The sequence below is a fragment of the Gnatocerus cornutus genome, chromosome 3 (genome assembly GCF_029298725.1).
Source record: "Gnatocerus cornutus isolate USDA-ARS CGAHR chromosome 3, icGnaCorn1.1, whole genome shotgun sequence".
Classification (NCBI taxonomy): Eukaryota; Metazoa; Arthropoda; class Insecta; order Coleoptera; family Tenebrionidae; genus Gnatocerus; species Gnatocerus cornutus.
The window spans coordinates 14,730,890-14,738,120 of NC_142235.1; positions in this window are offsets into that span (position 1 = coordinate 14,730,890).

Sequence of the window (7,231 nt, forward strand, 5' to 3'; positions counted from 1 at the left end):
TTAAAAAAATCAAAAATTTTGAAGATTGAAATTGTAATTTTAGCAGTTTTAATACTACAGTAAGGAAATTTGATAGGGTTACTACTCTTGATCTGGTCATTAATAGTATTCAATGACAAACGTCTAGAGCCAAATAGACATTTTAAGGTAGACTTTGAGCTAGCCACAACCCTATGAAGTGAGGATAAAATTCCAAGCAACAAAAAAGAGTTTAATCATAATTTAGTTGCAAGAAAACTACAACGAATACCACAATTGTATTTAAAACACTAAAAACCATCGGTCTGCTGACTGAAAAAAACCGGACAATTTGAAATTCAGGAGTGTGGTCTCTGAGAACGCCCAACAACTTTTCAAGAGCTTTGTTTTTCCTTCTACCACTATGTTTTAAATTTAGAATCATTTCAAGCATCTTTTCCGTCTCTCCCAAGACAGTGTCACACATAAAGATAAAACCAATCAGATTTGTCTAAAAATACAATAAATTTCAAGTAAACTTCTTCTAAATCTTACCAGAAACATTAAAACGAAGCTAGAATTATTCCATACGAGGCCCGAGCCAGAAGGAGCTCGAAAAATATCGTCCATGTAAGTAATCGTGAAAAAAAGAATGTAGAAAACGCTCAAAAGCAAGCTCCAACCAAAAATTTGATTAAAAGTGTCGACGACTTGTTTGAGAGAGATGTATTGACTTCTGGTAGTGGAGAACAAGTCAGTTTTCAAAATCGAGATGTTTCGGTATTCGGAAATGTTTTTGCAAAGATTAAGACGTAGCGCCATGTAGTGTTCAAGAATCAATCTCAAGATTGATAGTACGACGAAATAGTAGCAGAAGAGTGACTGTATAAAAACAGAGTCACTTCCGTACTCTTGTAAATACTCTGTAAGTGGATAACCATCCATATAATCGTCATAAAGATCTGCAAAAGTAGAATACCAAAGGAACGAAGAGGTGGTTCCGTACCAAACTAGCAACAATAATTTCACAATCTTGTTTTCGTGAATTACCAAAGTGTCAAGTTTTCTGAGATTTTTCACTAGTTTGATCCAATATTTTTTTCCACGAAACAACAGAGTTAGAACAGCCACCACGTTAAAAAGGTACAAGAAGAGATCCACTCCGACGTCCACCACGAGCTTCAGATCTGACATTTCATATTTTTTGTAATTGATCGTTACGACTGTACCGACAGTGCATAAAACTGCGACAGAAGTAGAATAAAGTTTTAATGTTGTTATTTCGAAATTTGGTCCAAGTGATGGTGTTAAAGCCAAAATTCTTCCAAAAAAGCAAGCGCATTGCAAAAGTCCATACATTTTACATCGGAGTAGAAATTAAATTACTGATCAAATATTGTTGATTTGACTATTAAAGGCATTGTTGTCAATCGTTACGTGATAAATATAATTATTTTGAATTGTAGTTTCATTTAGTTATTAATGAACAGCGAAGTGTTCTGCTGACATGCTTTGAATTTCCCGAGAGAATTTATTGACCCTTTTTCAAACTTAAGTAGAAAACAGTAATTTATTATTGTTTTTAATACAATCGTGAAACTTAGAAAACTAAAAATAAACAAAAAAAATTAAGTCCAAATACATTATTTCAGTTTTGCGTTGATACAATTTAGTTTTCTCTAAATTTAGTACCAAGAAATAACTGAAAGATCAGTTTAATTTTTTAAGTTTTCAATTATCTAAATAAAGAGATTCACTAAATCATTTTTACCTAAATATTAAAAATTAGCGGGCGTTAAGTCAGGATATTCAATTTCTCACTGATCCACTTACACTAAAAACAAGAAGACAAGACAAGAAGTCACTATTTATTATTTTCGAGTCGTCGATTAACTCTACCAAATTGCAAAATTCTAGAGCAAAAAACTTTAAAAATTTTTTTAGAAATGTTTATTTTCTACTCCAACAAAAAATGAATTATGGTCATGACCGACCATCTGACCTGACCAGCGGCGTGCCGTTGAAAAAAGAGACTTTGAATCGCCCCAAAATAAAGGAAAATTCATCAGAGAGACCACGCCAATGCCAACTTCAAACGAAAATCGCTCTTACAACAAACCCCTGTTTTATTGCCGTTGTCTTTCTATTTTGCACTTACTTTTCATTGATATTGATTGTTGCTCTAAAAAAGCGTGGCAGACAAACAATAACAGTTATTTTACCTAACGATCTGATTAAAAATGTATGAACGAATAAAACGACACTTTTTTACCAAACACTATTTTATTTTTTGTATTCTATTAACACAATAAGAAAAGTAGCAATCGTGCTAAAAATGCTCATAATTATCTTCTTATCAATCGTGAAAAACCTCGCGGCAACAAACTGAGGATGTTGCAATCTGACCACTTTTCCAAGCTCTTGAAACTGTCTTCGTTTCACGTCGTCGAAAGACGAACTTGCTAGCTTGTAAATTTGAAAGTTGATTTTTTCAGACTCTTCGACGATGTTGTCGCAGATCCAAACGACAATTATGAACGGAATCTACAAGAAGTCCTTAAAATACCAGTTTTCTACAAGTACCACTTACAAAAAGAATGCAAATGTCTGCGGATAGAAGTAACAGTCGGTAGACATCATTGTCTTCAACACTGAGGAGATAATCGTGGATGTTATTCAAGAACTGGAGGGTCATGCCAGCGATAAGACAAGCAAAGAATGTCCCAAAAGTTTCGTTGAAAAGTTGTACAGTGTCGTTCAAACAACACACGTACTTTTCTACTTGGGGATTTTTCAGAAAAGTCCTCAACTTCTTGTACTTCGAGCGGATGTTCCGCAGCATGCAGCCAATCAAACAAATGTTGAAGTAGATTAAATAGTTCTCGATCACGTCAGGTGTGTAATACTCCACGTAGACGATGCCGAGATATTCCCACCAGTTGTAGCCTAAGAAGATTATCACCACTAAGATACCGATTTGGAGGATCAAAAAGACGGCGGTATCCGACAGCAAAACCGCACTTTCTAGAGCCTTTAGATGATTCAAATTTTTGGTGATTTGTGCCCATTTTGTAACTTTTGAAGCTGAGGAAAAGGCGAAACAAACACAAATCCAGTTGGTGAAGTTCATTAAGAAAAAAGTTGCTCTTTTTGCGAGATTACACTCGGAGTAGAAGTTCTTAAAGTGAAGAGACACGATGTTGATGACTGCTAAAACGATTACCAAGAGAATTTGGTAAAACGAGAACCATTTTGGGTTCTTTTGTCTGTGGATGAACGGTGGTGCTAAACCGAAGAATCTTCCAACTTTCAGATACAAATTCATGTTGCAGACTGAAATGAGTTCGTGTTAATATGTTTTATCAAACTGTGTTTAAAAGCGCTTTTATTAAATATTCCAGAGGGATAATAATCAGTGTTGTTTTAAGGGTTCGCATGGCAATTGTAGTCAGTAATGTACCTAGATGCTAGAATAAATAAATTAAGAGAAATGGGTTTAATGTCGGCATTGCCTTGGATTCTAGAATAGTATATTAAAACACCGAGTTTCATAAGGCAATTTTTTAGGCACGAATCCAAGTTTATAAAACGAGCGGCAAAGCCGCGAGTTTTATAATGGATGAGTGCCTAAATGGCCTTATGAACGAGGTTTTTATATTATTTTTCCTAATTTGTTCTTGTAACAGAGCTATTTTCGCTATTTTCCAATTCGTTTTCAGTGCTAGAATATCCATTTCGACACGAAATGTTAGAATAGCTTTGTTTCCATAGCAACTTGGGGATATTTAAGATACAAATTAGGAAAAGAAATTTCCATCATCTCTTTCTTCAACCGCACGCCACTGGTGACAAAATTCGCGCAGGTTAGACTTCGGCTCTGTCACTTCCAATTTGCACTTACTCTACCTGAATTGTGCTTTCATTACTTATGTACCTTAATTACTCTTTTAATAAGCTACACTGAGTTTTAAACAGTATCCGTACACACAAATCAAGCTTGTTCTCGAGTACGCAGTGGACTTATTCCTCTACGTCTTCAACGTTGCTGCTGTCATCAGTGTCTCCTTCTGCAAGAGACAGCAGTGGATCCAACTGGTACGAAGATTGAAACAACTCAATAATGAGTTGGTGACCACTTGTACCAAAACTGTGGGTTTTGGTAAATTGTTGTGGTAAATTTCTATGTTTACTTGTGGCAAGTAATCATAGAAATTTACCACTTGTACCAAAACTGTGGGTTTTGGTAAATTGTTGTGGTAAATTTCTATGTTTACTTGTGGCAAGTAATCGGTCTGTACCTCAATCGTACCTCAGATGGCGATTCTTATCTTAGAGCAAACGCAAACGAGATGTTTCTCCGGTACTTTCTGATTACTTATTACTTTATTGTGATAACAATTTTGAGATTATTTTTTGAGTACTATAAAGCATTGGGGATTATCTTCAGAACTAAGATTGTTAAGTACCCAAATACCGAGTTCTTCTGCATCATTAAACACCAGTGGATATCAATAAACGAAACAATCGAAATTTTCAATGAGACTTTCGTATGAACCACATTGTTGAGTTTCATTTACGTTCTCCTATTTATGATAACAAGTTTCGACTACATGTTTCAAAACATTAAGTTGAGTTCTTCCGTCTTAAATGTGGTACTAATTCTTACAGTGATGGTACGACTTCAATGTGGTCTGTAATTTGCAACATTAACTCATTTTTTAGATGTGTATCGTCAATTTCATTGTTAGTTGTGACAACGTTTTGAAAGAAGCTAGCAAAATATACAGAATGGTCATTCAATTGAAGTATAATCTTAGGAAAGAGAGCAAGAATTTTGAAGGGTTGTTGGAGGTTTTTGGGGACAATTTTCCTGAGTTTGCAGTTGGCAGGTTTTTTTCGGTTAGCATGACGACAATTTTTAGTATTTTGAATACAACTGTTACGTTTATGATCGTATTGTTACAGTTTAAAATATAAAAACTCATAGACATTAGTTTTCCCATTAAACATCATTGAAAAAAAAAAAAAAAAAATTATAAAAAGTTTAAGTAAAGTTGCATAAAAACAGAAAGAAATTAATTACTTTTTGTAGGTCCAAAAAGAAATAGAGCATCTAAAAGTAATTTACAAGAGATTGAAAAAAAAAATAAAAAAAAATGCATAAGTTTGAAAATCCAATCAGAATTCGGATAGAATTTGGAGAAAATTTCAGTAAAAAGATAAGGACCATCTCATAGAGTATTTAAAAACCGAAAAATAATCCAAATGACTGGAGAAATTTCAAAAATCTAAAAATAAATTAAATTCTTAGATCTTCAAGAATCATAAACTTATCAGAATAAAAAGTATCTAAAACAATTAAAAGTTATTCAAAAGCATGTCAAAGTTAGCAATAAAAAAATCTGAAAATCTTAGTGAATTAACGAAGAAAAATATTTGAAACATTTTTTTCAAAAATGTTTACTTCTGTGGATATTTCTAAAATGTCACTTTTCTATGTTTAGATACATAACCTATTAGAAATTTGTTGCAGTTTAGAAAATATGAACTCATAGCAATATTTACAAATTTTATAAGAACTTAAAAGACCTGAAGCACCTAAATGTATTACTTTATTTTCAAAAAATTGTGTTTTTCTTAATTCTTAGTTCTTATTATCTTTATTATCTTTATTAGTTCTGTAAATATTTCAAAAATATGTCGTTTCTATGTTTAGACACACGTAGTCTATTAGAAAATTGTTGCAGTTTAAGAAATATGGACTCATAGAAACATTTACAAATTTAATAAGAATTTAGAAGACCGAGAGCACTCAAAATTCATTTTATAAAATTTGTATTTTTGTTAGTTTTGTAGATATTTCGGAAATGTCTCGTTTCTATGTATAGCCACACGTAATCTACTAGAAAATTTTTGCAGTTTAGAAAATGTGGAAGCACAGCTACATTGACAAATTTTCTAAAAAATTAGAAAACTCGAAGCACTTAAATCTTTAAAGTACTTTAGTTTTAAAAATTCGTATTTTTGTTATTTCTGTTAAATGTGATTGATTTATAGGTCTAAATTTTATTAAAAGTGAATTTATTTTCTATGTATTGTTTTAATTTTACAGATTTCAAACAATATCATGCATTTTTCATCTTTTATCTAAACATAAGATGGCCCTTTGAAGTCGGTGGACCTCGCGTGTTTCGTGGACCTCGCATAAACAAAAATTCTCTTCAAAATTCACACTTGATGGAGCTGAACGCCTAGTATAACAAAGTTGACAACAGTAGAAAAAATCCCCAAAATTGTCGCCTTATTCACACTAAAGTACCCAGCTGCGGTAAAATTCGGCATGTGTTTTTCAATTAACATAACCAGGCTAAAATATTCCGATATTTCATTTTTGTTACAACCACTAAAATGGTACTGCAATTCGTAACACAAAAAGACGGTCTTTTTGGCTTCTTCAATGATACAATCACAGAGCAAAATCACAATTGTAGTCAAACCCTATAAACAAATAATTAGGTACAAAGTCAACATTTCTTCCTCAAACGTTTCTTACCAACGGTAGCAATAATTTGAATACTCTTGGAATGACCGTATTAACTGTAATACTTCCTAGAGTCATATTTACAAGAAGCCGAAGAGCGGTTAGAGTCAAGCAGGAGATAATGCAAAGAATAGACCAACTAAAAAGATCGTTAAAAATGTTGACACTCTTCTTCAATAAACACACACTTTGTGCAATTTTCTTAAAACGAGAAGTCCAATACAACGGTCTGATTACCCCCTGATTGATCTGAATCAATTGAGAATTAATCTTCTTGTATCTCCTCAGTATCATTTTCAAGAGGATATAAAGAATGAGCGTGTGGTAATAAATCAAAAACGAAGGAAATAGTCTTAAAAGTGGTGAAACAAAACTGTAGTTGGACCACAGAACATAAACTCCAATCTCTACCAAAATAAAACTCGAATTTGATAAAGCAAAGAAGAGGTAATTAGAGATCCGTAATCTCTTCTTTTTATTGCCGTTTAATTCCAATGAGGCAAGAATATTGAAGAGTTGGTACCATTTTCTTCTGTTTTTCAAGTTCGAAATTATCATGATGTTGAACAAAGCGAAGAAACTCATAAACTCTCTTAAAATGTAGACAACTTTTAAGAAGCTGCTTAATTTTGAATATTCACTATTGAGGACTGCAAGTGTCGATATTACCGTAATTAGAGCAAAACACAAAACGACGTAAAAATTTTGCCAGGGCGAGTTGGGCTTGGTTTT